Source organism: Apodemus sylvaticus, chromosome 16, assembly GCF_947179515.1.
Source record: "Apodemus sylvaticus chromosome 16, mApoSyl1.1, whole genome shotgun sequence".
NCBI classification, from domain to species: domain Eukaryota; kingdom Metazoa; phylum Chordata; class Mammalia; order Rodentia; family Muridae; genus Apodemus; species Apodemus sylvaticus.
The window spans coordinates 56,509,691-56,523,179 of NC_067487.1; the positions used below are offsets into that span (position 1 = coordinate 56,509,691).

Below are 13,489 nucleotides of genomic sequence, written 5' to 3' on the forward strand. Positions count from 1 at the left end.
ACCTCCCATGCTCATGGATCGGTAGAATCAATATAGTTAAAATGGCCATTTTGCCAAAAGCAATATACAGATTCAATGCAATACCCATCAAAATCCCAACTCAATTCTTCACAGAGTTAGAAAGAGTAATTATCAAATTCATCTGGAACAACAAAAAACCGAGGATAGCTAAAACTATTCTCAGCAACAAAAGAAAATCTGCAGGAATCAGTATCCCTGACCTCAAGCAATACTACAGAGCAATAGTGTTAAAAACTGCATGGTATTGGTACAGTGACAGGCAGGAGGATCAATGGAATAGGATTGAAGATCCAGAAATGAACCCACACACCTATGGCCACTTGATCCTCGACAAAGAGGCTGAAAACATCCAATGGAAAAAAGATGGCCTTTTCAACAAATGGTGCTGGTTCAAGTGGAGGTCAACATGCAGAAGAATGGGAATTGATCCATCCTTGTCTCCTTGTACTAAGCTCAAATCCAAATGGATCAAGGACCTCCACATAAAGCCAGACACTCTGAAGCTAATAGAAAAGAAACTGGGGAAGACCCTTGAGGACATCGGTACAGGGAGAAAGTTTCTGAACAGAACACCAATAGCGTATGCTCTAAGAGCAAGAATTGACAAATGGGACCTCATAAGGTTACAGAGTTTCTGTAAGGCAAAGGACACCATCAAGAGGACAGATCGGCAACCAACAAATTGGGAAAAGATCTTCACCAATCCTACATCAGATAGAGGGCTAATATCCAATATATATAAAGAACTCAAGAAGTTAGACTCCAGAAAACCGAACAACCCTATTAAAAAATGGGGTACAGAGTTAAACAAGGAATTCTCACCTGAAGAAATTCGGATGGCAGAGAAGCATCTTAAAAAATGCTCAACTTCATTAATCATTAGGGAAATGCAAATCAAAACAACCCTAAGATTTCATCTTACACCAGTCAGAATGGCTAAGATTAAAAATTCAGGAGACAGCAGGTGTTGGAGAGGGTGTGGAGAAAGAGGAACACTCCTCCATTGCTGGTGGGGTTGCAAATTGGTACAACCACTCTGGAAATCATTCTGGCGGTTCCTCCGAAAACTGGGCACCTCACTTCCAGAAGATCCTGCTATACCACTCCTGGGCATATATCCAGAGGATTCCCCACCATGTAATAAGGATACATGCTCTACTATGTTCATAGCAGCCCTATTTATAATTGCCAGATGCTGGAAAGAACCCAGGTATCCCTCAACAGAAGAGTGGATGCAAAAAATGTGGTATATCTACACAATGGAGTACTATTCAGCCATTAGAAACAATGAATTCATGAAATTCTTAGGCAAATGGATGGAGCTAGAGAACATCATACTAAGTGAGGTAACCCAGACTCAAAAGGTGAATCATGGTATGCACTCACTAATAAGTGGTTATTAACCTAGAAAACTGGAATACCCAAAACATAATCCACACATCAAATGAGATACAAGAAGAAAGGAGGAGTGGCCCCTGGTTCTGGAAAGACTCAGTGAAACAGTATTCGGCAAAACCAGAACGGGGAAGTGGGAAGGGGTGGGAGGGAGGACAGGGGAAGAGAAGGGGGCTTACGGGACTATCGGGGAGTGGGGGGGGGGCTAGAAAAGGGGAAATCATTTGAAATGTAAATAAATTATATTGAATAAAAAAGAAATAATAAAAAAAATGACAAGGAAAAGTGAAAGAAAAAAAATGCTCAACTTCATTAATCATTAGGGAAATGCAAATCAAAACAACCCTAAGATTTCATCTTACAGCAGTCAGAAAGGCTAAGATTAAAAATTCAGGAGACAGCAGGTGTTGGAGAGGGTGTGGAGAAAGAGGAACACTCCTCCACTGCTGGTGGGGTTGCAAATTGGTACAACCAGTCTGGAAATCAGTCTGGCGGTTCCTCCGAAAACTGGGCACCTCATTTCCAGAAGATCCTGCTATACCACTCCTGGGCATATACCCAAAGGATTCCCCACCATGTAATAAGGATACATGCTCTACTATGTTCATAGCAGCCCTATTTATAATTGCCAGATGCTGGAAAGAACCCAGGTATCCCTCAACAGAAGAGTGGATGCAAAAAATGTGGTATATCTACACAATGGAGTACTATTCAGCCATTAGAAACAATGAATTCATGAAATTCTTAGGCAAATGGATGGAGCTAGAGAACATCATACTAAGTGAGGTAACCCAGACTCAAAAGGTGAATCATGGTATGCACTCACTAATAAGTGGTTATTAACCTAGAAAACTGGAATACCCAAAACATAATCCACACATCAAATGAGATACAAGAAGAAAAGAGGAGTGGCCCCTGGTTCTGGAAAGACTCAGTGAAACAGTATTCGGCAAAACCAGAACGGGGAAGTGGGAAGGGGTGGGTGGAAAAAAAAAATAGCCACAAACAGTATAAAGTACCTTGTGGTGACTCTTACCAAACATGTGAAAGATCTGTATGACTCTGAAGAAGGAAATGAAAGAAGACCTCAAAAAATGGAAAAACCTCCCATGCTCATGGATTGGCAGGATTAATATAGTTAAAATGGCCATTTTGCCAAAAGCAATATACAGATTCAATGCAATACCCATCAAAATCCCAACTCAATTCTTCATAGAGTTAGAAAGAGCAATTCTCCAATTCATCTGGAATAACAAAAAACCCAGGATAGCTAAAACTATTCTCAACAACAAAAGAAATTCTGGGGGAAACAGTATCCCTGACCTCAAGCAATACTACAGAGCAATAGTGTTAAAAACTGCATGGTATTGAGGAGGGGCTTCCGGGCGGCCAGCGGGGAGAAGTCAGTGTGCTCTGGTGAGTCCAGCGGGCCCCGGCAGGAGCCCCCAGGTGTCTACTTTGGGATCTGAACAGCCTGGGCCACAGCACTCGGTCTCCAGGAAGTGCTGGAGAACTGGTGTGCACCCAGAGGCAGTCTGGGAGCTCACAGCTTGCTCCAGGGGCATAGAGCTTAGGTTCCAGTCCTGAGGCCTCTGGCAGGAGCCCTCAGATCTCTCTGCTTCCGGATCCAGATCAGCCTGGGCGGCAATGCCACATCTCGAGGTCCTGCAAGAGGCAAGAAGGGCTTCCGGGCGGCCAGCTGGGAGAAGTCAGTGTGCTCTAGTGAATCCAGCAGGCCTCAGCGGAAGCCTTCAGGTGTCTGCTTCGGGATCTGAACAGCCTGGGCAACAGCACCCTGTCTCCAGGCAGTGCAGGAGGTAAACTGTGCACCAGAGGCCACCTGGGAAGGGGCAGCTTGCACTGGTGAGTCCACCATTGACAAGACCAACTAACACCAGTGAGAACTAGATGGCAAAAGGCAAACGCAGGAACGTCACTAACAGAAATCAAGGCAATATGGCAACATCTGAACCCAATTCTCCTTTACCAGCATGTCCTGGATACCCCATCACACCAGTAAAACAAGATTTGGATTTAAAATAACTGGTCATGATGCTGGTACAGGAACACATGAAGGACATACTTTAAGAAATTCAGGAGAAAATGGATCAAAAGTTAGAAGCCCTTGCAAGGGAAACACAAAAATCATTGAAAGAAATCCAGGAGAATACAAAAGCCAATAATGAGGAAACGCAAAAAACACTTAAAGAAATAGGGGAGAACTTTGGTCAACGGGCTGAGGTCATGAAAGAGGACACACAAAAAACTCTCAAAGAATTACAGGAAAGCACAAACAAGCAAGTGAAGGAGCTAAGCAAAACCATCCAGGATCTAAAATCAGAGGTAGAAACAAAGAAAACTCAAAGGGAGACAACTTTGGAGATAGAAAGCCTTGGGAAGAAATCAGGGGCCATAGATGCAAATATCAACAACAGAATACAAGAGATAGAAGAAAGAATCTCAGATGCTGAAGATACCATAGAAACCATGGACTCAACAGTCAAAGAAAATGCAAAATGCAAAAAGCTTGTAACCCAAAATATCCAGGAAATCCAGGACACAATGAGAAGACCAAACCTAAGGATTATAGGCATAGATGAGAGTGAAGATTTACAACTTAAAGGGCCAGCAAATATCTTCAATAAAATTATGGAAGAAAACTTCCCTAACCTAAAGAGAGAGATGCCCATGAATATACAAGAAGCCTACAGAACTCCAAACAGACTGGACCAGAACAGAAATACTTCCCATCACATAAAAATCAAAACACCAAATGTACTAAACAAAGAAAGAATATTAAAGGCAGTAAGAGAAAAAGGCCAAGTAACATATAAAGGAAGACCTATCAGAATCACAGCAGACTTTTCACCTGAGACTATGAAGGCTAGAAGATACTGGGCAGATCTCATGCAGACTCTAAGAGAACACAAATGCCAGCCAAAACTACTATATCCAGCAAAACTCTCAATCACCATAGATGGAGAAACTAAGATATTCCATGACAAAACCAAGTTTACCCAATATCTATCCACAAACCCAGCCCTACAAAGGATAATAGGAGGAAAACACCAATACAAGGAGGGAAACTTCATCCTGGAAAAAGCAAGATAGTAACCTTTCATCAAACCCAAAAGAAGTTAACCAATCAAATTTAAAAAATAACGTCAAAAATGACAGGAAGTAACAATCACTATTCCTTAATCTCTCTTAACATCAATGGACTCAATGCCCCAATAAAAAGACATAGACTAACCGACTGGATACGTAAACAGGACCCTACATTTTGCTGCTTACAGGAAACACACCTCAGGGTCAAAGACAAACACTACCTTAGAGTAAAAGGCTGGAAGACAATTTTACACGCAAATGGTCTCAGGAAACAAGCTGGAGTAGCCATTTTCATATCAGATAAAATTGACTTTCAACCCAAAGTCATCAAAAGAGACTCTGAGGGACACTTCTTGCTGGTCAAAGGAAAAATACAAAAAGAAGAACTCTCAATCCTAAACATCTATGCTCCAAATGAAAGGGCACCCTCTTTTGTAAAAGAAACTTTATTAAAGCTCAAAGCACACATTGCACCTAACACAATAATTGTGGGTGACTTCAACACTGCACTTTCCTCAATGGACCGATCAGGAAAACAGAAACTAAACAGGGACACAATGAAACTAATTGAAGCTTTGGACCAATTAGATTTAACAGATATATATATAGAACATTCTATCCTAAAGCAAAAGAATATACCTTTTTCTCAGCACCTCATGGTACCTTCTCCAAAATTGACCATATAATTGGTCACAAGACAGACTTCAACAAATATAAGAAGATCGAACTAATCCCATGCCTCCTATCAGATCACTATGGAATAAAAGTGGTCTTCAATAGCAACAAAAAACAACAGAAAACCCACATACACGTGGAAACTGAACAATATTCTACTCAATGATACCTTGGTCAAGGAAGAAATAAAGAAATAAATTAAAGAATTTTTAGAACACAATGAAAATGAAGACACAACATACCCAATTCATACACAATTTCATTGTGTTTATGGGACACAATGAAAGCAGTGCTAAGAGGAAAACTCATAGCCCTGAGTGCCTCCAAAAAGAAAATGGAGAGAGCATACACTACCAGCTTAATGACACACCTGAAAGCCCTGGAACAAAAAGAAGCTATTTCACCCAGGAGGAGTAGAAGGCAGGAAATCATCAAACTCAGGGCCAAAATCAATCAAGTAGAAACAAAGAGAACCATACAAAGAATCAACAAAACCAGGAGCTGGTTCTTTGAGAAAATCAACAAGATAGATAAACCCTTAGTCAGACTAACCAAAGGGCACAGAGACATTATCCAGATTAACAAACTTAGAAATGAAAAGGGAGATATAACAACAGAAACTGAGGAAATTCAAAAAATCATTAGATCCTACTACAAAAGCCTATACTCAACACAACTGGAGAATCTGGAGGAAATGGACAGTTTCTTAGACAGATATCCAACACCAAAACTAAATCAGGATCAAATAGATCAACTAAACAGTCCCATAACACCTGAAGAAATAAAAAGGGTCACAGAAAGTCTCCCAACCAAAAAAAGCACGGGACCAGATGGCTTCAGTGCAGAGTTCTATCAGACCTTCATAGAAGACCTAACACCAATAGTCTTCAAAGTATTCCACAAAATAGAAACAGAGGGAACTCTCCCCAACTGTTCTATGAAGCCACAATTACGCTGATACCAAAACCACACAAAGATCCAACAAAGAAAGAGAACTTCAGGCCAATTTCTCTTATGAATATTGATGCAAAAATACTTAATAAAATTCTTGCCAACCGAATCCAAGAACACATCAAAACGATCATCCACCATGATCAAGTAGGCTTCATCCCAGGGATGCAGGGATGGTTCAATATAAGGAAATCCATCAATGCTATCCACTACATAAACAAACTCAAAGAAAAAAAACCATATGATCATCTCATTAGATGCAGAAAAAGCATTTGACAATCCAGCATCTTTTCATGCTAAAAGTATTGGAAAGAACAGGAATTCAAGGCCCATACCTAAACATCGTTAAAGCAATATACAGCAAACAGGTAGCCAACATCAAACTAAATGGAGAGAAACTTGAAGCAATCCCACTAAAATCAGGGACTAGACAAGGCTGTCCTCTCTCTCCATATCTTTTCAATATAGTACTTGAAGTTCTAGCTAGAGCAATTAGACAACATAAGGAGGTCAAGGGGATACAAATTGGAAAGGAAGAAGTCAAATTATCACTATTTGCAGATGACATGATAGTCTACTTAAGTGACCCGAAAACCTCCACCAGAGAACTCCTACAGCTGATAAACAACTTCAGCAAAGTGGCTAGTTATAAAATCAACTCAAGCAAATCAGTTGCCTTCCTATACTCAAAGGATAAGCAGGCTGAGAAAGAAGTTAGGGAAACGACACCCTTCACAATAGCCACAAATAATATAAAATATCTTGGTGCAACTCTAACCAAACAAGTGAAAGACCTATATGACAAGAACTTCAGGTCTCTGAAGAAGGAAATCGAAGAAGACCTCAGAAAATGGAAAAATCTGCCATGCTTGTGGATTGGCAGGATTAATATAGTTAAAATGGCCATCTTGCCAAAAGCGATCTACAGATTCAATGCAATTCCCATCAAAATCCCAACTCAGTTCTTCACAGAGTTAGAAAAAGCAATTCTCAAATTCATCTGGAATAACAAGAAACCCAGGATAGCTAAAACTATTCTCAACAACAAAAGAAATTCTGGGGGAATCAGTATCCCTGACTTCAAGCAATACTACAGAGCAATAGTGTTAAAAACTGCATGGTATTGGCACAGTGACAGACAAGTGGACCAATGGAATAGAATTGAAGATCCAGAAATGAATCCACACACCTATGGTCACTTGATCTTCAACAAAGGAGCCAAAAACATCCAGTGGAAAAAAAGATAGCCTTTTCAACAAATGGTGCTGGATCAATTGGAGGTCAGCATGCAGAAGAATGCGAATTGATCCATTCTTATCTCCATGTGCTAAACTTCACTCCAAGTGGATCAAAGACCTCCATGTAAAACCAGACACACTGAAACTAATAGAAAAGAAACTGGGGAAGACCATTGAGGACATGGGCACAGGGGGAAAGTTCCTGAACAGATCACCAATAGCTTATGCTTTAAGATCAATAATTGACAAATGGGACCTCATAAAATTACAAAGTTTCTGTAAGGCAAAGGACACTGTTAAAAGGACAAAACGGCAACCATCAAATTGGGAAAGGATATTCACCAACCCCACATCTGATAGAGGGCTAATATCCAATATATACAAAGAACTCAAGAAGTTAGACCCCAGGGAATCAAATAACCCTATTAAAAAATGGGCTACAGATCTTAACAAAGAATTTTCACCTGAAGAAATTCGGATGGCCGAGAGGCACCTTAAGAAGTGCTCAACATCATTAGTCCTTAGGGAAATGTAGATCAAAACAACCCTGAGATTTCACCTTACACCAGTCAGAATGGCTAAGGTCAAAAACTCAGGAGACAGCAGGTGTTGGCGAGGATGTGGAGAAAGAGAAACACTCCTCCACTGCTGGTGGGGCTGTAAGATGGTACAGCCACTGTGGAAATCAGTCTGGAGGTTCCTCAGAAAACAGGACATGAGACTTCCAGAGGACCCTGCTATACCTCTCCTGGGCATATACCCAAAGGATTCCTCGGCATGCAATAAAGACACATGCTCTATTATGTTCATAGCAGCCTTATTTATAATAGCCAGAAGCTGGAAAGAACCCAGATGTCCCTCAAAGGAGGAATGGATACAGAAAATGTGGTATATTTACACAATGGAATACTACTCAGCAATTAGAAACAATGAATTCACAAAATTTTTAGGCAAATGGTTTGATCTGGAAAATATCATCCTAAGTGAGGTAACCCAATCACAAAAGAATACAATCACATGGAATGCAATCTCTGATAAGTGGATATTAATTAGCCCAGAAGCTCTGAATACCCAAGGCACAAATTGCATAACAAATGACTCCCATGAAGAAGTATGGAGAGGGTCCTGATCCTGGAAAGGATTGATCTAGCATGGGAAGGGAATATAAGGACAGAGAAAAAGGAGGGAGGTGATTGGAGAAGGGATGGAGAGAAGAAGGTCTATGGGACATATGGGGAGGGGGGATCCAGGAAAGGGGAGATCATTTGGAATGTAAACAAAGAATATAGAAAATAAAAATATTTTTTAAAAAAAAACTGCATGGTATTGGTACAGTGACAGGCAGGCGGATCAATGTAACAGGATTGAAGATCCAGAAATGAACCCACACACCTATGGCCACTTGATCCTCGACAAAGGGGCTGAAAACATCCAATGGAAAAACGATAGCCTTTTCAAAAAATGGTGCTGGTTCAACTGGAGGTCAGCATGCAGAAGAATGCAAATCCTTGTCTCCTTGTACTAAGCTCAACTCCAAATGGATTAAGGACCTCCACATAAAGCCAGACACTCTGAAACTAATAGAAAAGAAACTGGGGAAGACCCTTGAGGACATTGGAACAGGGGGAAAGTTCCTGAACAGAACACCAATAGCTTATGCTCTAAGATCAAGAATTGACAAATGGGACCTCATAAAATTACAAAGTTTCTGTAAAGCAAAGGATACCATCAAAAGGACAAATCCGCAACCAACAAATTGGGAAAAGATCTTCACCAACCCTACATCAGATAGAGGGCTAATATTCAATATATACAAAGAACTCAAGAAGTTAGACCCCAGAAAACCAAATAACCCTATTAAAAATGGGGTACAGAGTTAAACAAAGAATTCTCACCTGAAGAACTTCAGATGGTGGAGAAACATCTTACTTCATTAGTCATCAGGGAAATGCAAATCAAAACAACCCTGAGATTTCACCTTATACCAGACAGAATGGCTAAGATTAAAAACTCAGGAAACAGCAGGTGTTGGCAAGGATGTGGAGAAAGAGAAACACTCCTCCACTGCTGGTGGGGTTGCAAATTGGTACAACCACTCTGGAAGTCAGTCTGGCGGTTCCTCAGAAAACTGGGCACATCACTTCCAAAAGATCCTGCTATACCACTCCTGGGCATATACCCAGAGGATTCCCCAGCATGTAATAAGGATATATGCTCCACTTTGTTCATAGTAGCCATATTCATAATAGCCAGAAGCTGGAAAGAACCCAGGTATCCCTCAACAGAAGAATGGATGCAAAAAATGTGGTATATCTACACAATGGAGTACTATTCAGCCATTAGAAACAATGAATTCATGAAATTCTTAGGCAAATGGATGGAGCTGGAGAACATCATACTAAGTGAGGTAACCCAGTCTCAAAAGATCAATCATGGTATGTACTAACTAATAAGTGGATATTAGCCTGGAAAACTGGAATACCCAAAACATAATCCACACATCAAATGAGGTACAAGAAGAACAGAGGAGTTGCCCCTGGTTCTGGAAAGACTCAATGTAGCAGTATAAAGCAAAACCAGAACAGGGAAGTGGGAAAGGGTGGGTGGGAGAACAGGGGGAGGGAAGGGGGCTTATGTGACTTTCGGGGAGTGGGGGGCCAGAAAATGGGAAATCATTTGAAATGTAAATAAAAAATATATCAAATAAAAAAGATGAAAAGAAAAAAAGAAGAAAAAAAACAATGAATTCATGAAAATCTTAAACAAATGGATGGAACTGGAGAATATCATCCTAAATGAGATAACACAATCACAAAAGAACACTCATGGTATGCAATCACTGAGAAGTGGATATTAGCCCAGAAGCTTGGAATACCCAAGATACAATTCACATATCAAATGATGCCAAAGAAGAAGGAAGGAGAGGCCCCTGGTCCTAGAAAGACTCAGTGCAGCAGTGTCAGGGAATACCAGGACAGGGAAGCAGGAAGGGGTTGATTAGGGAACAGGGGGAGGGAAGAGGGCTTATGGGACTTTCTGGGAGGGGGGGATCCAGAAAAGGGGAAATCATTTGAAATGTAAATAAAGAATATATTGAATAAAAAAATGAAAAAAAAAACAAAAAACAAAAAACAAAATAGCCACAGGAAGAAAAGCTGAAAAAAGCCCAGGAAAAACATTTTAAAAGTCACTGAGAAATCAATTAAAATGTGTCCAACTTAAAAAAAAAAGTTTTTCAGTCAGAAAAAGGAACCAAGTGCTAACTCTGAACATTGAAAACATGATGTTACAAACAAATAGATCAAACACAAAAGAACATATATTGCTCCATTTATACAAAAACTCTAAAATAAGTAAATATCTAAAGGATAGATAACTGGCAATCTAGTGCCATTTTATGTCACAAGGTAGGCTCCCCAATGGCAGTACTGCAGAACATGTCCTAAGATGATGGAACAGGTTGGATTTAAAAAAAACAAAAACAAAAACAAAAACAAGGTTAAATAGATTCTTATCAGGTAAACAGAAACCTAAACTCAGTATTCCTCAGTTATCTCCTAATACAGGTTTTTATTTGTCTCTTCCTTTCTAATGCTCCAGTATCAACCACCTCGGCCAAATTGCATCTAGCTCCATATTAACCCTGTGTAAGACTGTATAAGTCCCTGCCTAACTTTCAGGCTGTTTCCGTGCCACCTACTGCTGCTCTCTGTCCCAATCAAATAACAGGGCTCTTCCCGACAAGATGCTGCTCTCTACTCTCTGAGGCAGACCAGCAGTTTATACCTAAGTAAAACATCTTTTCAATCCACGGAGTGGTCCAGATCAATGATTTCACTGTTCCTCACCAACACTGGAGACAAGTCAAAAATGATTGCTAATTAATACAAGGTATTTTTTCAGGGGTAATAGAAATGTTCATAAATTAGGTAGTAGTCAAGATGGCTAATCTCAGGTAAGAATTGGTTAAGAACATAGGATTACATCAGCTGGAGATGTTTCCAGAGAAAGAGGCCTCATGAAGAAATGAACTGAAGAAAGATCTATCCTAAATGTAAGAAGGAACTACCCAATCAAATGGTGGTGTGGTGAGAATGAAAAGGTCACTTCTTCTCTTTCTGGTGCTTGTAAACTGGCTTCTCTGTGCTTACATCAGAATTCCTTGCAATTAGTCATTTGAACTCTACTACTTAACGCCATTAGCTGTCCAAATACTCAGACCTTCAACTGAAGAATAAAAGTTATAATGCCGGCTTCCCAAGTTCAGTCCCAGAAGAGGTTGTCTGTTTCTCAGATCATAATCATGTGAGTCAATTGCTCCTATAGTCTTATATCTGCATAACTCTAATACAGCGATGGTTGTATATTTTATGAATATGATAAACCTAACCAATTACATATTTGACAGGTAAAGTAGGTATAATATATGACTTCTAATCTCAGTTTTTAAGGAGAATTTTCCCTTAAGAGGATAAATATACCATCTTCAATTAAAGACCAAATTATTTGATGTAGTATGCAATTTTGCATCTATATTTTAATATGTACTTGAGAGTTCTATGCATTTTACTAATGAAAAATAATAAAAGTTTATTTGCTGAAAATAGTCTAATAAGGGGGTCTGGAGAAATTGCTCCTAGGTTAAGAGCACTTGCTACTGTTGCAGAAGACCCAGGTTCAATTCCCACTCAGCACCTACTTTAAGCAGCTGATAACGTAACTCTCACTGCCCCTTGAAAAAACAAAACTATCTAACTGATAAAGATGGTAATCATCTCATTTTGATTAGGCTTTACCCAAGTAAACAGGATAATATTATCTTGAGGCAAGTAAATAGGCATATCACCTTGAGGCTTCAATAGTGCAAAGAACCATAAGATCTAGCGTTATTCAGCAAGACTATGATAAAACGTTCTAGTTTCTAACATGAGTAAGATGAAATTAGTTAAAAAGTATTCAGAAACTTTATGATTCAGTTAACAAATTTTTTCTAAAAGGTAAATCACATTATCTTACTGAATATCAAGATTCTAAGCGTGTGCATGGATATATTAAGTATATTCTTGTGAAATGAAAAGAAATAAAATAACAAATCTATTTCACTCAGCCAAGACAGTATAAAGTTTCTATTTGCTGACTGTTCATTACTGTTAACTTTTTGTCTTTTATTTATAAATACAGTTAAGTGGTCAAAAATACTATATTAGGATTATTAAATCATAATGTTTCTATCTAATCATAATCAATATATGAATAAATTAGAACAAACATTGTCATGGTGGTACACACCTATAGGCCTAACTATTTGGGAGACTAAGACAAGAAGACAGTTGGAAACTTCGTTCTAAATGTCAACCTGATTATAGGAAGACCCCATCCTCAAAAGTAAAAAAAGGTAATAAGGTATTTGGGACAGTAAAAGGAGAAGATGATCATCAGGGATTAAGCCTTTTTCATTTCTTAGTTGAATGACCTTAGAATGCTTATTTAACTATTTTAATTAAGTTTCCCTATTCCAATTACGCAAAAAATCATCACTATGCAGTTGTTGAGAATGAATATAAAGAGCTTTGTAAAACTAGAAGGCAGTGAATGAATCCATTGGCTTATTATAGGGTAATGACTTTTCTTGAGAGAGAAACTTTTTAAACAGTATGATGTACAAGTAGCCATAGAAGGTATCAACTCTAGATATGCTTCTTTCCATTTAAATACTTACTTTAAAAAATGTAATTAAATACACAATCAATCTCCTCTTCCCTTTAAGTAAATTAACATAAATCAACACAACTAGGAAGTACGTACATATAGTTATATTTTGTAACCAAAAGTGACAACTTATCTCTCATACTTTAAAATCTTGCTTTTAGTATTTTCATTAATTAACAAATATGTGTATGTCTAGCTAAACATTACAAATAGGACTTATAAGGAGATAAAATTATTTATTATATTTCTGAATTAAATCTTAATTAATTTTTCTTTTTTAGTTCATTTGATACAAGCATATTAATAGAAGACTAAATTTTTCACAATAATAAAAAAATAAATTCCCACTTTGCTCTTCCTATCCTTATTACCTGAATGAGGTGTAGAGAGAA

The 13,489-nt window shown here is 38.8% G+C and overlaps 1 protein-coding gene across 1 annotated transcript in view; it reads right to left on the bottom strand.

Moving 5' to 3' along the window:
* Adamts6 (ADAM metallopeptidase with thrombospondin type 1 motif 6) overlaps window positions 1-13,489 on the bottom strand; it is a 257,704-nt gene that overhangs the window by 216,554 nt on the left and 27,661 nt on the right. The gene's annotated exons all lie outside the window — the stretch shown is intronic.